The 15155-nt window shown below is 61.6% G+C and overlaps 1 protein-coding gene across 1 annotated transcript in view; it reads right to left on the bottom strand.

Annotated features, from left to right (window-relative positions):
* The window catches only part of CACNG5 (calcium voltage-gated channel auxiliary subunit gamma 5), a 29988-nt gene extending 14833 nt beyond the window's left edge, over positions 1-15155 (bottom strand). Inside the window, exon 1 of the mRNA XM_070480135.1 lies at positions 14695-15155. The gene's annotated coding sequence lies outside the window, so the exon portion shown is untranslated. The remainder of the gene's footprint in view (positions 1-14694) is intronic.

Raw genomic sequence — 15155 nt, 5'->3', positions numbered from 1 at the left:
GTCCCCATGTGACGTGGTACCTCTGTCCCCATGTGACGTGGTACCTCTGTCCCCATGTGACGGGGTACCTCTGTCCCCGTGACGTGGCTCCTCTGTCCCCGTGACGTGGTACCTCTGTACCCGTGACGTGGCACCCCTGTCCCCATGTGACGTGGCACCTCTGTCCCCATGTGACGTGGCACCTCTGTCCCCGTGACGTGGCACCTCTGTCCCCGTGACGTGGCACCTCTGTCCCCGTGACGTGGCACCTCTGTCCCCATGTGACGGGGTACCTCTGTCCCCGTGACGTGGCTCCTCTGTCCCCGTGACGTGGTACCTCTGTACCCGTGACGTGGCACCCCTGTCCCCATGTGACGTGGCACCTCTGTCCCCGTGACGTGGCACCTCTGTCCCCATGTGACGGGGCACCTCTGTCCCCATGTGACGGGGCTCCTCTGTCCCCGTGACGTGGCTCCTCTGTCCCCGTGACGTGGTACCTCTGTCCCCGTGACGTGGCACCCCTGTCCCCATGTGACGTGGCACCCCTGTCCCCATGTGACGTGGCACCCCTGTCCCCATGTGACGTGGCACCCCTGTCCCCATGTGACGTGGCACCTCTGTCCCCATGTGACGTGGCACCTCTGTCCCCGTGACGTGGCTCCTCTGTCCCCGTGACGTGGCACCCCTGTCCCCATGTGACGTGGCACCCCTGTCCCCATGTGACGTGGCACCCCTGTGCCTGTGACGTGGCACCCCTGTCCCCATGTGACGTGGCACCCCTGTCCCCATGTGACGTGGCTCCTCTGTCCCTGTGACGTGGCACCTCTGTCCCTGCGTGACGTGGCACCTCTGTCCCTGTGACGTGGCACCTCTGTCCCCGTGACGTGGCTCCTCTGTTCCCCATGTGATGTGGCTCCTCTGTCCCTGCGTGATGTGGTACCTCTGTCCCTGCGTGATGTGGCACCTCTGTCCCCGTGACGTGGCTCCTCTGTCCCCGTGACGTGGCACCTCTGTCCCTGTGACGTGGCTCCTCTGTCCCCGTGACGTGGTACCTCTGTCCCTGCGTGACATGGCTCCTCTGTCCCTGTGACGTGGCTCCTCTGTCCCTGTGTGACATGGTATCTCTAACCCTGTGTGACGTGGTACTTCTGGGGTTGGACTCAGCGGTCAAGAACCCACCTGCAATGCAGTAGGTGATGCAGGAGATGAGGGTTCGATGTCTGGGCTGGGCAGGGAAGATCCCCTGGAGAGGGAAATGGCAACCTACTCCAGTATTCTTGCAGGGGAAGCCCCATGGACAGAGGAGACTTGTGGGCTGCAGTCTATGGGGTCACAAGAGTCAGACAAGACTGAATGACTGGACTTGGTTCACACCACTGGGCACATGGGTTGTCTCTGTAAGAAATCCCGTGATTTCTCACAACTGCATATGAATTTACAGTTTACCTGAAAAGGAAACTTTAATTAGAAAAGCACAATCTCACATCTGAAACCGTGTTTCTCATGCTCTGCTGGTGAGAGTACTAAGTGGTTTACCCTTTTGGAAAGCGACTTAGCAAACACGCAATGAGTGTTAAGCATTTTGTTTCTCTCCATCCCAGCAAGCCTACTTCTGGGAATTGCCACTAAGGAAACAGATAAAAACATAAGGACAAAAATACACAAAGATGTTGTCTGTGATAGCAAAATGCTAAAAACCACCCAAACGCTTTTCTGAAAGGGAAGGGTTACATGAGCTATCGTTTATCCACTCAATCTACCGTTATGTAGTCGTTGATGGGGATGTTAAATGAAAAAGAAAGTGGGACACAAAACACCAGAAGTTTGCTGCTTTGTAAAAAAAAAAGAAATCTGTTAACATGTGACTCCATGAATACAAAATATTTGTCGTGGTTGCTTTGACTGTAGGATGATGGACGAGTTTGTCTTTCTACTTTACTGTTTCTGTTCGCTGGTTTTGTGGAATAAAAGGCGCCGTGTTTTTCGTTTTTAGATCAGCGGCCTTCCCGATGCTGAGGTACAACCCCCACCAGGCTGGGGGGGTGGGGGTGGCTGACCTGCCCCCTGCTGGCTGACCATAGTGATGCCGTCTCCAGCCCTAAGAAGTGGACACACAGCTGGACAAATGACCAGTTACGGGCAGATTTAGGCGCCCATTCCTGCCCAAAGCCACACTGCCCGTTAAGAGGGTAGAAACAAGAATCTGAAACACCATAGCTCCTGTGGAAGCTTTCTCAGCCTCATTCAGTAAAGACAGGAGACAGTGGCCACAATATAACACAAATGGTGACCGTAATATGACGCCTGTGAAAGTGTCAGTCGCTCAGTTATGCCCGACTCTTTGTGACCCCATGGACTGTGGCCTGCCAGGCTCCTCTGTCCGTGGGATTCTCCAGATCAGAACACTGGAGTGGGCTGCCACGCCCTCCTCCAGGGGATCTTCTCGACCCAGGCATTGGACTCAGGTCTCCTGCGCTGCAGGGAGACTCTTTACTGTCTGTGCCACCAGGGAGATGGCATCTGGGTCCAATATCCACAGTCTTCCTTGGTATAGGTTCACATGCTCCAGACTCTGCATTGAGTTCCTTGAAGACGTCTTTTTCTGAATCAACTGTATCTTTAAAAATCTTCCTGAGTGCTGGTCATTGGGTGTGTGAGCTGAGCTCACTCTGTTGACAAGGGGGGAGTCTCTAAGTTGGTACCTGCTTTTCACCCCTCTCTCTCCTGGGTGGGGGGTTGGGGGCTTTCAAAGAGCTCTAACAGCACTGCTCAGCATCATGAAGTCGGGGGGAGGAAGGACGACTCTTTCAACTGCTCTGAATTTCCCGATGTGCTGTAACAAGCACAAATTATTTTTCCGGTTGGGATGTGTATATGTGTGTGTATAAACTTTCATTTAAAAATTAACAAAAGATGACCTATATAGAGAGGAAAAATATATTTTAAACCGGGGCAGCTTCCTGACAAAGAGTGGCTGGCAGTGACCCCCCAACAACCCTCTGGTCCCTCCCCCCAGATGGCGGTCCCTGCTCCTTCCTAGGGCGTATTCCAGCCTGCCCCAGGCTTCTGCAATGTTCTATTTTTGTTTTCATTATTTAACTGTGTCCCATATACACGGCTAAGTGGAGTGCTCGGTTCCATGGCTTAATGGACAGCTGACCTCTGTATGCAGACGCTCAAGTCACACGGAGCTCCGCAGGCCATCAACTGCGGGCTGGGGCTGGGGGCGGATGCCAGGGGCACCTACCTGAGGTCAACTTTAGTCCAAGGCTGAAGACCAGGGAGACGGCTGTGGCTGCAGCGGGGAGACCCAGGGCAGGGTGAAGCCGGCAGCACACACCAGGAGGGGTCAGGGCTGGGGAGGTGTGCAGACCACCAGCAGCTCGCTCTCGGGGCTGAACGGCTTGTGGGGCTGGGGGCCGGCCGACCACCACCTCGCTCTCTGCCTCTCCTGGCTGACGCAGGACTCGGAGCTCAGCTCCTGGCCCAGCTGGCTGGGGGCTGTCCTGAGAACTGCCCTTTGGAGGACGAAGGGGCTGCAGTTCCTCTCCCCCATTGCCTTTCTTAATCATGTAATTGCTAGACCTTCCAGTGATCTGACCATCGAACCCCAGGACGGTTACACGCGCGGGGGAGCCTGGGAACCACGGGTCATCAGGCAGACAGGGCAAGGCACACGGGCAGGCGTGTGTGCTGACCGACTGAGCCCCCAGCACTGAAGGTGTTTCGCTGTTGTGTGGGTTTCGGACCTCACAGGCTCCTTCCACTGAGCCCAGGAAGACGCTGTTACAGAAGGTGTGATCCACTCTGCGGTGAGCAAACAGGCTGATGCCTGAGGCCCTGCCCAGGGAGGCGGGCAGGCAGGACATGAACGTGCGTCCTCTGGGGCACAGTCCTCTGTGTCCACCCCGTTCCCCCCACGAGGCAGGACGCTTTTCCCAGGCAGACCCCAGCACAGAGCCCCCCAGTGTGATTCCCAGGACTCGGTCGGGGGCACCGTGACGGAGCCAGGCTGGGTTGGCCCCGCCCGGGGGGCAGGCGTGGCTGAGGCAGGGGGCCTATGCTTCCCACTGCCCCCTCCCCGGGCGCCGGCCCTGGGACCATGAGTGGTCCTCAGCCTTCCCACAGCAGCACATTTGTCAGGGGGGAGGCGCGCGGCCCAGTCCGGGGGGCGGGGGGCAGAGATTAGTGCCGAGAGCCGTCTCTGTGCAGTCCGCACCCCCCGGAGCTTTGTCTCCATCCGTCCGCAGCGTCGGCGGGAGACGCGGCTGTGGTTTGACACTGAGGATGAGGCGAGTTCCCCGAATGGCCCGCCGTCGCCTGCTGCCCGCGGGTTGAAGTGGGTCCTCAGTAAAGGCCCCGGGTGCCCCTGGGTCTGACACGGGTGTCCTGGCTCCTCTCCACTGACCATGGGGCCTGCTCAGTGGGGTCTGAACGCAGGTCACCAGCTGGCTGGGCAGACGAAGGAAGAGAATCGGAAAAACACCAACAGGGCCCCCCAGACCCATCACTCCTGCACACACAAAGGTGCCAACTGTGGGCTCAAATGAGCTGAAGTCCAAGCGGCCCAAACAGCATCATCAGCCAGTAACACTTTAGTCTGAATTTGCAGAGCCCAGCCTAGGGGACAGTCACAGCGCCTGTGGAGCACAGGGGGTCCATGCAGCGGGCCCAGCCGCAACTGGCCGGCCTCGAGCTGCTTGTAAGACAAGCTCTGGGCTCGGCTCTCTGACGCCCACCGGGCTTGGCAGCCACTGTTTTGCCAACACTGTGCTCCCACCTGGACGTCTCCGCTGACGCCCAGGCCATCCACCTTCTCAGCTGGGTCTGATTGATACCTTCACCAGGTATGCGAGGTGCAGATGCTACCATGATGAAATACCGCAGCATGGGTGGAGCCGCAACAGCTCCTGACACATGGCAGCCACATCGCAGTGCCTGCAAGGAGGGGGACTAGGATCCAACGCCTGGGTCGGGAAGATCCCCTGGAGAAGGAAATGGCAGCCCGCTCCAGCACTCTTGCTGGGAAATCCCCTGGACAGAGGAGCCTGGCGGGTTACAGTCTGTGGGGTCACAAAGCATCCGGCACGACTGAGCCCGCGCACAGACACTGCAAGGCCTGGTCCAGGGTGGAGGCAGAGTTCAAGGTGGTGGGGGGCGGGGTTAGGTTGTCCTGACTCAGAAGGTTAAAGAAAAAGACATTTTCACACACAAAGCCACCCTGCCCACCCTCTCCAGGAGACATCTCCTCCAGTAAAGAGGTGGGGGGCTCCTGACCACACCCCACCCAGCCATCCTGAGGTCTATCACAGACACGCCCTGGCCCCCAGAAGGAGGCAGCTGGCACTGGCCTTGATGCTGGACATGGCGCTGGGCGTCCACCAGCCTCGCAGACCGGCCAGGCTCCTTCTGCAGAGCGAGTGAGGCTAGCCCGGGCGCCTCGGGCCTCTGGGACAAAGAGGTGAGTGAGGTTCGCACCTCAGGGAGCAGCCACCTATTTTGAGACCAAGTGAGACTTACACCAGACGTCACCTGCTTCTCAGCGGTGAGCGGGGGTGTCTGCCTCTATCACCCCCGGGAGGTGCGCCTTCCGGCAGCCAGCACTCACTGCCCATGCCGGCCAGCACGTCAGCAGGCTCCTGTTCGGAGGACAAGCCATGCTGAGCGGTGGACGCAGGTGCAGAGTCAGGCCCCAGAAACGCAGGGAGGCCCTGGGGAGCCTGGATGCCCGTGAACGGGGTGGAGGTGGGCGGTCAGGAGTGCAGGTCCGGAGCAAAAGGTCTGGCTCTGCGACTGAGCAGCCGGAGGCCTCAAAGTCTGAGCCCATGTGACTGTGAAATACAGGCACCATTGTTCAAAGGGTTTTGGGGAAAATAAGGTTTGATGGAAACGTGGGGAAATTGGAACCCTCGCACTTTGTCGGTGGGAGTGGAAAATGGTGCAGCCACGGTGGAAAGCTGTCTGGTGATGCCTCAGTAAGTTAAACATTGTGTCCTGTTCTGTGCGACCCCAGGACAGTAGCCCACCAGGCTCCTCTGTCCACGGGATTCTCTAGGCAGAAATACTGGAGCGGATTGCCAGGCCCTTCTCAAGGGATCTTCCCACCCAGGGGTCAATCCTGAGTCTCTTGTCTCTTGCGTGGGCAGGCGGGTTCTTCACCACGGAGCCACTTGGGAAGCTTGGAGTCCCCAGAGGACCCAGCAATTCCACCTCGAGGGACACAGCTCAGAGAACGTTCCCAGCAGCATTCTCACCGCGTCTGGAGCTGTGTGTGCGGCGGGTCGGCGTCTGCACCACGTCTGTTGTCTGCCTCTTAACTGTATCAGTGCACCACCCGATGCGGAAACGCTTGCCCCTTCGTGTGAGGATTAAGGAACCTGAGGCGCAAAGAAGACGGCCTGCCCAAAGTCACACAGCGGTCAGGCTCGCGCCCCACGGCCCAGTCTGGGGACGAGGTGGCGAGAAGCCTGGGGACACGGCCCCTGAGCAGCACGGGCCAGCCCAGCCCGCCGTCTGCTCTGCAGAACGGACTCAGCACGAGGTGCGTCCCCGGCGCCAGTTCTGATTACCTGTGCTGCCATCGCGGGGGCTGCCTGCTCTTAACGGGGGAAGTACCCAGCGGCCTGCACTTCCGAGGGGCCTGGCCCGCCCTCTCAGGACCCGAGTGTGGGTGCCCTCCCAGGGCCCAGCTCTCTCCCCAGGCCCAGCCCTGCCCCCCTGCCCAGCTGGGCCTCCCGGGAGCTGCAGACACAAGTACCCAGGGACAACTGCCGCGGCTTTGCCGGAAGCCCTGCCGGGAGCAGCTCCACCTCCGGCCCTGCTCAGGCCGGGCCGGCTGCCGGCTCCTGTCCTGGCGAGAGTCCTTCCTGTGCCCCCTGACCCGAGCCGGCGGCCTCGGGCCTAGCTGGGCTTCGCTGCAGAGAAAGGCTCGCGGAGGCTGGGCTCCAGGGCAGGAGGGCCTGCTGCTCCTCGCTGCTGGGCTGGGAACTGGGCGTGGGCTCTGGGGACTCCTCCCCAGGTGGGGGATCCCTCCCCATCCACGTGACGACACCCGGCGGCCACGGCTTCCCTGAGCCAACACGAGGACTGCTCCCGCCAGCTCAGAGTCTGCTTCTGGATAACGAACCCTGGCTCTCATTTCCCAGATGTCCCTCCGGAAACAGGAGCTACTTCGACAGCGAGAAATTAAAAACAACAAACAACGAGGGGCCTGAAGACTGAAGTGGCCACCTTCCAAAACGCAGCTCTTGAACCACACGTCCGCCCCAAGCCTCTTCCCCCTGCTCACTGCCGCTCCCGCCCAGGTGCTGGCACGAGGGGCCTGGCACCCCCTTGAGCACCAGGGGTACCAGGGTTCCGCCCTTGCTGGGCCACCTGTCAGCCTTGTGGTTTCAGGGGAGTTACTTCACACCTCCGGGCCTCTATGTCCTCATCTGTGAAATGGGGACGATAAAGCCCACTGCCCAAGGCTGCTGGAAGCGTGTTAGTCTCTCAGTCCTGTCCGATTCTTTGTGACCCCGTAGACTCTATCCTGCCAGGCTCCTCTGTCCTTGGAATTCTCCAAGCAAGAATACTGAGTGGGTCGCCATTCCCTTCTCCAGGGGATCTTGCCGACTCAGGGATCAAACCCGAGTCTCCTCCAGTGCAGGCGGATTCTTTACCATCTGAGCCAGCAGGGAAGCCTCCAGGACTGCTGGGGGCACTGAACTAACAGTTCAACCATCAGCGGGTCCGAACCAGATCCACAGAGGTGGTGCCACTGTCCTCTGGGAACACCCAGCCCCAGCCTCCCCCGACGCGCCTGACACACGTGGGACCCGACCTGCTCCCGGGCCGTGGCCCCTGCCCATGGCCCCGGGGTGGGCCCCACAGTCTCGTGCAGCTGATGCACTCTTCTTAAGGTCAGGCCAGCTCCTTGGGGCGCCCAGGGCCTGTGGTCTGCAGTGACACGCCCGTGGGCCCTGAGGGTGGAGGCTGTGACAGCTGGAGCCTACCTCCTCCGCAGTTGCCCATCTGGGTCCTGGTGAAACCAGACGGCAGGTCCCACTCGGGCCCCAGGACGGGCCGTGGTCCCCTACCCCACTGCCGCTTCTGCCTGAGCTGCTCTGAGCAGGAGGAGTTCCCAGGCTTTGCCCTGAGAAATCTGGGTTCAGATCTCCATCTGCTGCTCGTTAACTGGGCAACCGTGAGCGAAGGCACAGCCTCTCCAACCCCCAGGCCTCTCAGCTGTCAAATGTGTTTGCAAAAAAGAAACCCCACTCATCCCCCAAACCCTGCCAGCAACGCTGTTACTATCACATCATTTTACCAATGAGGAAATATGAGAGCAAGTTGTTTGGTCGAGGTTCCTGGGCCGTGAGCACTGGAGGCCAAGTGCAACCCCACCCCCCGAGGCCACACGCACACCCCCTCCCCCCGAGGCCACACGCACACCCCCTCCCCCGTGTGTGTGTGCTCAGTGGCTTGGCCGGGTCAGACTCTCTGCGGCCCCGCGGACTGCAGCCCGCCAGGCTCCTCTGTCCACGGGGTTCTCCAGCAAGAACACTGGAGTGGGCTGCCATTCCCTCCTCCAGGGATCTACCCGCCCCAGGGATCAAACCCGGGTCTCCCACGCTGCAGGCGGCTTGTTTACCACTGAGCCTCCTGGGAGGCCCCCCACCTGCCCCCCATCATTTTCACGGTTTAAGGGTGCCTACTGCAGACCACTGGCTAAGCCTGTCTGGAGCGGGCTGGGGGGTGGAGAGGACCTGGGCGCCTCCAGGCTCGGAGGGAGGTGCACCCTCTCCCGGCCTCCGCTCTCTCCGCCCTCCATACCCCCTTCTGCTCGGACCTGGGCTCCAGAGCCGGGGGCGCTCAGGGCTCCACGAAGCCTGGGCTGGGATCTTCCCTGAAGCACCGCAGGGGCCCCGAAATGTATGGGAAAGGGAACCCTCGCTCCTGCCCCGAGCTGTAGGGAGAAGGGGGCCCGGGGAGGAGTGGGAACCTGCCTGGGCCACACTGGAGCTCAGCCCCGGGCCCCAGGCCACCCCCAGGCCGGGGCGCTCCTGCTTCGGCCCCACCCCACCCGGAGGCTCAAGGGCTGCTCCCCACGGCCCTCCTGCCCCAGGCACCCATCGGGCCTCTTCTTCCAGTGAATAAAGATTCCAGCAGGGACGGGACTTCCCTGGTGGTCCAGCGGTCAAGAGTCCGCCTGGCAATGCAGGGGATGGGGGTGTGATTCCTGGTCAGGGAGCCAAGAGCCCATGTGTCACAGAGCAACCAAGCCTTCGCGCCCCAACTAGAGTCTGTGCGCCAGCCTGACATGGTGACGGTCCCTCGTGCCAGAGCTAAGACCTGGTGCAGGCAGAGAGATGGATGATAGATGTAGATAGACAGATGAGACATAGATGATAGACAGATTAATAGATGATAGGTGATAGAGGATAGATAGGTGATAGATGACAGATGATTGATCGGTGATAGATGATACATAGATGACAGACAGATGATAGATATTTGATAGATGATTGATTTGATAGATGATATTTGATAGATGATAGATGACTGATTACAGATAGATGATACACAGATGATAGGTGATAGATGATACATAGATGATAGATATATAGATAGATGATAGATTGATAGATAGATGATATAGATTGATAGATGATAGGTGATAGACAGATAGACAGACAGATTAAAGAATCCAGCAAGGAGAGCTGGGGCCTGCCTGCCCAGCAAGGTCATCCCTGCAAACCACGGACCGCGGGGACCATGGAACCCCAGGACGCAGCCCTCTTAAGGGGCACACACCTCCTGAGAGGGCCTCACACCCTCGACAGCCCTGCACACAACGGTTCAGAGAAGTCAATCCGGAACTCCAGCCCCGGGGGAGACACGCCATGCGCAGTGGGGGCGTGGTGAGGGGTGAGTGCGGTGCTCCCAGGGAGGTCATCTGCGTCCTGTGGTGACGGGTGAGTCTTAACTCTCGGGTAAGTTTTAAACCCACTTTTCCAGGCATTAATAGGAACCTATTTCTGCCGTGAGTCACTTGCAAAGTGGTTAACTGAGATTCTCTAAGCAGTCTTGGGGGCCGCAGGGTGGAGCCCGGGGGGGGGGGGGCGCCCCACCTGCGCTGGGCTACGTGGTGGGGTGGAGCTTCCAGCCGCTCGCTCCGAGAAGCCCGGTTGGCATCGGTTGAGGAGCCCAGAACCCGGCCCTGGGGGGCTGTGACTCAGAAAGGGAGCCCCTCCCCAGCTCTGGGGAAGGGGAAGGAGAGGGAGGCTTGACTTCCCTTGACCTCTGGAGACCTTGCTCTGACCTCTCCAGAGGGCAAGGCTGCCGCCCAGCGAACAGATGCGAACCCAGCGAACAGATGTGAACAGATGCTCGAATACGGACCAGGAGCCGGTGGCGGGGCGAGACTGGAAGGTGCAGCCTGCCCCCTGGCTTCCTGGGGACGCAGGGGACCAAGGACGACACCCCCCGTCCGCATAGCCCAGGCCCTACGGGGCTTCCAGCCTCAGCCCCAGGGCCCCTCACCAGGGAACCTTCTCTGAGCCCCTCTGGGAAATGGCACCCCCACCCCCACCTCAAAGAGGACACGCCCCCCGCCCCGCCCTCCCCTCCAGCCCCCTCACCCTCCCCACCAGCACCCCCCACCCCGCCCCCCCAGCACCCCCACCCCCAGCCCCCTACCACCAGCACCCTCACCCCGCCCCCCAGCACCCTGCCCCCTAGCACCCCACCCCCGGCCCCCCAGCACCAGCACTCCCACCCCGCCCCCCAGCACCCCACCCCCAGCACCCCCCACACACTCCAGCACCCCATCCCCAGCACCCCCACACCCCCCCCAGCACCTCACCCCCAGCACCCCCATCCCCAGCCCCCTGGCCCCCCACCAGCACCCCCACCCCCGGCCCCCCAGCACCCCCACCCTGCCGCGCCCTCCTCTCCAGCATGCCTGCAGGCATGTCCTTTCTTTAGCACACGTGGTGTGTCTCCCTCTAAAGAAAGCTTGCTTCTAAGGGAACGGGGTGAAAGTCTTTTCTTCACAGTCAGGGCCCAGTGGGGCCGGCAGTGGGCGATGCTGGCCTCCAGAGGACCTCGGGCCTGCCTCTGGGGGGACAGGTTTGGGTGTCAAAGTGGGAGGGGTGTCTCCCCACCGCGAGAGGCCAGGGCTGCTCCTAAACTCCCTGCAGAGCACAGGACCCCTCCCTGCAAAGAATAATCTGCCCCAGAGGCCAGCAGTGCCTCTGCTGTGTGCCCACCACTCACAGGAGCAGCCCGTACACAGTAGGCGCTCAATGAGTGACAAAGAACGAAGAGCTTCTGTGGTCACTGTCACCACCACCATTATTGCTTAAAACAGACATGCTTGAGAATGGGCTTCCAGGCGGCACTAGTGGTGAGGAGCTGGCCTGTCAACGTAGGAGACATGAGAGACGCAGGCTGGATCCCTGGGTCAGGAAGATCCCCTGGAGGAGGAAATGGCAGCCACTCCAGCATCTTGCCTGGGAAAGCCCATGGACGGGGGAGCCTGCTGGGCTACAGTCCGTGGAGTCACAGGAGTCAGACACGACTGGATAAATTTAGCAGGCACGCACGGTTGAGAACAATCTTTAAGGACGGCCGTGCTTTGGGGCTTCATGGCAACAGGTCGTCCTGGGGACGGACGACCTCTGAGCCCTTTCCTCAGCAGCACTCGACGAGCGGCAGACGGTCACCGCTGGGCCACCTGCAGGCAGGCCCGGTCCTCGGCTCAGGCCCCAGCAGCCCAAGTGACAGCGGCCTCCCCTCCCGCAGGGGGCCTGCCGGGGGCCCCGCTCAACAGGGACGGTCAGTTCTCACCCCCATGTCCCCCAGCACTGGCCCTCACGTTGGAAAACCCAAGACAGCGTGCCTGGCCAGGCCGGGGGCCACCTCCACGAGCAGTAAGGTGACCCCAGCCAACCCTGCAGCCCCGAGACTCGGGGGTCTGCGTGAATCACGATGCTCCTGCTCTTTTCCGGGGAACGCCGCCAGGGGCTGTGGGGACACATGGAGCCTCCCCCTCACCCCTGCCAGCACAGCCCAGCACCTGCTGACCTGACAAATAATGTGGCGGTTTTAAACGGCCAGCACGGCTAGCCAGGCTCCGTCAGAACTAAGAGCACCTCCTACACCCAGAGCACATCACACCTCGCGCGGCTGCGCTGTCGCTGGGAGGTGGGGGGGGGGGGCAGGTTGCTGCCCCTGCAATCCCCCACGGGACTGGAAACTTCTATCTGCTCGTTCTCGCTCAGCAGACTGCCTGCCCTCCAGTCCCGCTAAGAGTTCCCACTTAGGGTCACAACTTTCCCTGCCTGACTTGCCCCACCCCGACTCCCCAAACCTTCCTTCTCCTGGGAGCTCATAGCCGCGCCTTTCTCCACGGAGCTCAGAGGCCTGCCAGCACAGCACATTCCCTTTCCTCCCCTCTCCATCTCCCCTCAGGTCCTGAAAGCCTTTAAGCAAGTCACCTACGCTTAGGTTTAGTAGCTGACTTAACTGGGTACAAAGCCACAATAGACAACAGAATGAGTCTCTAATGGTGGAATATTAGGCAGCAGAGAGCTAGGTTTAAAGGAACAGGATGCTATCTGGTGGGTTTTCCTGGTGTCCCTGAGGTCACAAGTAGCTGGTACTGATTCTGCCAGGGAGTAAGGCTAACCCAAAACCCAGGATGGACTGAAGGAGCAGGTGTGTGCTCACTGACCACCCAGGAATGAGCCAGGAGGCTGTGCGGGGCAGGCCCAGGGCAGCTAGGGCTGGAAGCCTGAGCAGAAGGGTCAGGTCCTCCGAGGTGGGGCTGGGTAGAGACTGGGTTCCTATGTCCCACCTGCTTTCTGGGAACCTGAGCCCAATCCGTGAGCATCTCTGATACAAAGACTCACACCCCTGCCCCCAGCTCTGAGGGCAGCACAAGGGGGCCCGACCTCTCGAGTCCAGGGTCCGAGTCAGGTGGGGCCTGGAGGAAGCAGAGTCGACTGGCCCGGCTGTCCCCAGTGAGCCAACACGACACCTGTGTCCTTGCTTCCTGTCACACCCCAGCCCCATTCCAGATGAGGGAGCTGAGGTTGGAGCCTGTGTTTCCCACCATGACCTATGGCCTGCCTCCTCAGGTCAAGCGTGAACAGTTCAGGCCGCCTCCCCCTGCACTCCCCTCCCCAGCCGCAAGCCAGGGAACCCCACCTCGCTGTCTAAGAATGGCCGAGGTCTCACAGCTGGCTGCTAGCCGGGACGTCGAGGAGTGCAGCCCGCCAGGATGCCCCATGCCACAAAGCGACACGGGGCACAGGGTGCCCCGCTCCACCCCGTCCCCATGTGAGAGGCAGGCTGAAGTCTGGGGTGGGGATGACTTGGTGGCCGCTACAATTTTTGCCCCCTTTCTAAGCACCCTGGGGACCTGGCCCTGGGACATGTCCCCAGCTCCCTCCAGCTGCCTAGTCCGTGGAGAAGTGAGGCAAGCTCGCATGTCTCAGGCATGCAGGGGCGCCCGTGGGCCAGCAGCCAACCGCGCTGCCCATGGTCCTGGGATGTCCTGGGGCCAGGGCACCAGATATGAGCCAAGGACCCCTGTGCCTACCCAGGTGCAATCTGGGCTGTTAATGCATCGAACCCTGGGCATGGGTTCGATGTGGGGCTGCGGGAGGGGGCTGCAATGGGGCTGCGTCCTGCTCTCCCCAGACAGTGTGGGCCAGGGGCCGGCGCGGGGACAGCTGCGGTGTGGCTTCTGTCAAACTAAGCCAGGCTCCCACGTGGGGCCCCTCTGCTGGGTCCTGCGCTTGTACAGTAAGTGGTGGATCCCTGCCCCTTCCCGATCGAGTCTCAACCATAAAAAGGGATACTGATGTGACCAGTCCCGGGGAGGGGGCAAGTGAGAGCCAGGGGCCCCAGCACTGTGAGCAGGCACCTGGGTCAGCACTGGGGAGCTCAGAATGTGAACCCCCAGCCCCCCCACTCCCTCCCCCTGCCCAGCCAAGTCCCAGGGGATTCTCTCTTCAGTCCTAGGAAGAAGCAATCTGACATCACTAAAAAATTTTAGCACACTGAGTCTTCATCAGCTGCCAAATTAGGGTGAGGGCAGAGAGAGAGGCTATGTCTTTGGAACGGGGAGGGGCTTGGAGGGCCAGGGAGACGCGTCGCTGTGGGGCTGCCATCTCTCACTGCACCTGCCCGCACTTCCTCAGTCCTCCGGCCCCGCACCCGCGTCTCGCCGCGAGTCCATCTCTGCTCCGCGGCCTCTGGCTGTACACATTCTCCTGTCCCGCTGGACGGAGCATACTCGCCACCCCCACCGTCCCCGCGGCCCCGCCGGGGAGTCCGGAGCAGGCGGACCGGCAGCCCACTTCGACAGGTGGTGGGGGGCTACCCCCGTACCACCCCGATAATCGCTGCCCGCGGCGCTATTCAAGTTTGTCGTGGGCGTGCGCGCTCAGCTCTGGAGAGGGTAGTCCAGCCGCGCCCGCACAGAGGGGGCGTCGTCACCTCCCCCGCCACCGGCGAGACAGACAGACAGACACACGCACACACGCTCCCCCCACCGCGCCCCTTCCTTCAGCGCGCGGGACTGGGGCGCGCGCACTCGGGGACAGTCCGGCCCCCGCCCGGCCCCGCGGTAATGGGGGGGAACCCGCGAGGCGGCCCAGGCTCGGGGGCTCGGCCCCTGGGGGCCCGCGAGGGGAAAGCCGGTCCCCGGCCCCCGGCTCCTACCTCGCAGGAGCGGCAGCGGCCCAGCCCTGGTCGCGGGTCCCTCGCTGGCTCCGCTCGGGGCTCGGGGAGCCCGCCCCGTCCGTCAGTCCATCCGCACGAACAGCGCCGGCGACCGCGGCCGCAGCTCCGGCTCGGGAGGGCGGGGCCGGCGGGGCGGGGCGGGGCGGGGCCTCTGTCCTCGGCTGCTGCGATGGGGGCGGAGGGGGGGGGCCTGTGCTCACGGGTTCCACCGGGGAAGCGCGCGCGTGGCGGGGACACAGCTCCGCGGGGCTTGCAGGTGGAGAGTCGGGGGCTGGGGTGGGGAGCAGAGGGATCCGGGGGCCGCCTAGAGCTTGGCCAGGATCCGCCTTCCCGGCCCGCTCCCCGGACTTGTCAGACTTCCCCTCCGCTTCCAGCTGCAACTACAGCTGCGTGACCAGCCCCGTGCCGCCGCCATCCACAGACAGCTCCGCCGCCAGCTG

Source organism: Odocoileus virginianus, chromosome 17, assembly GCF_023699985.2.
Source record: "Odocoileus virginianus isolate 20LAN1187 ecotype Illinois chromosome 17, Ovbor_1.2, whole genome shotgun sequence".
Lineage (NCBI taxonomy): Eukaryota > Metazoa > Chordata > Mammalia > Artiodactyla > Cervidae > Odocoileus > Odocoileus virginianus.
This window is presented reverse-complemented; position numbering and strand designations above follow the sequence as displayed.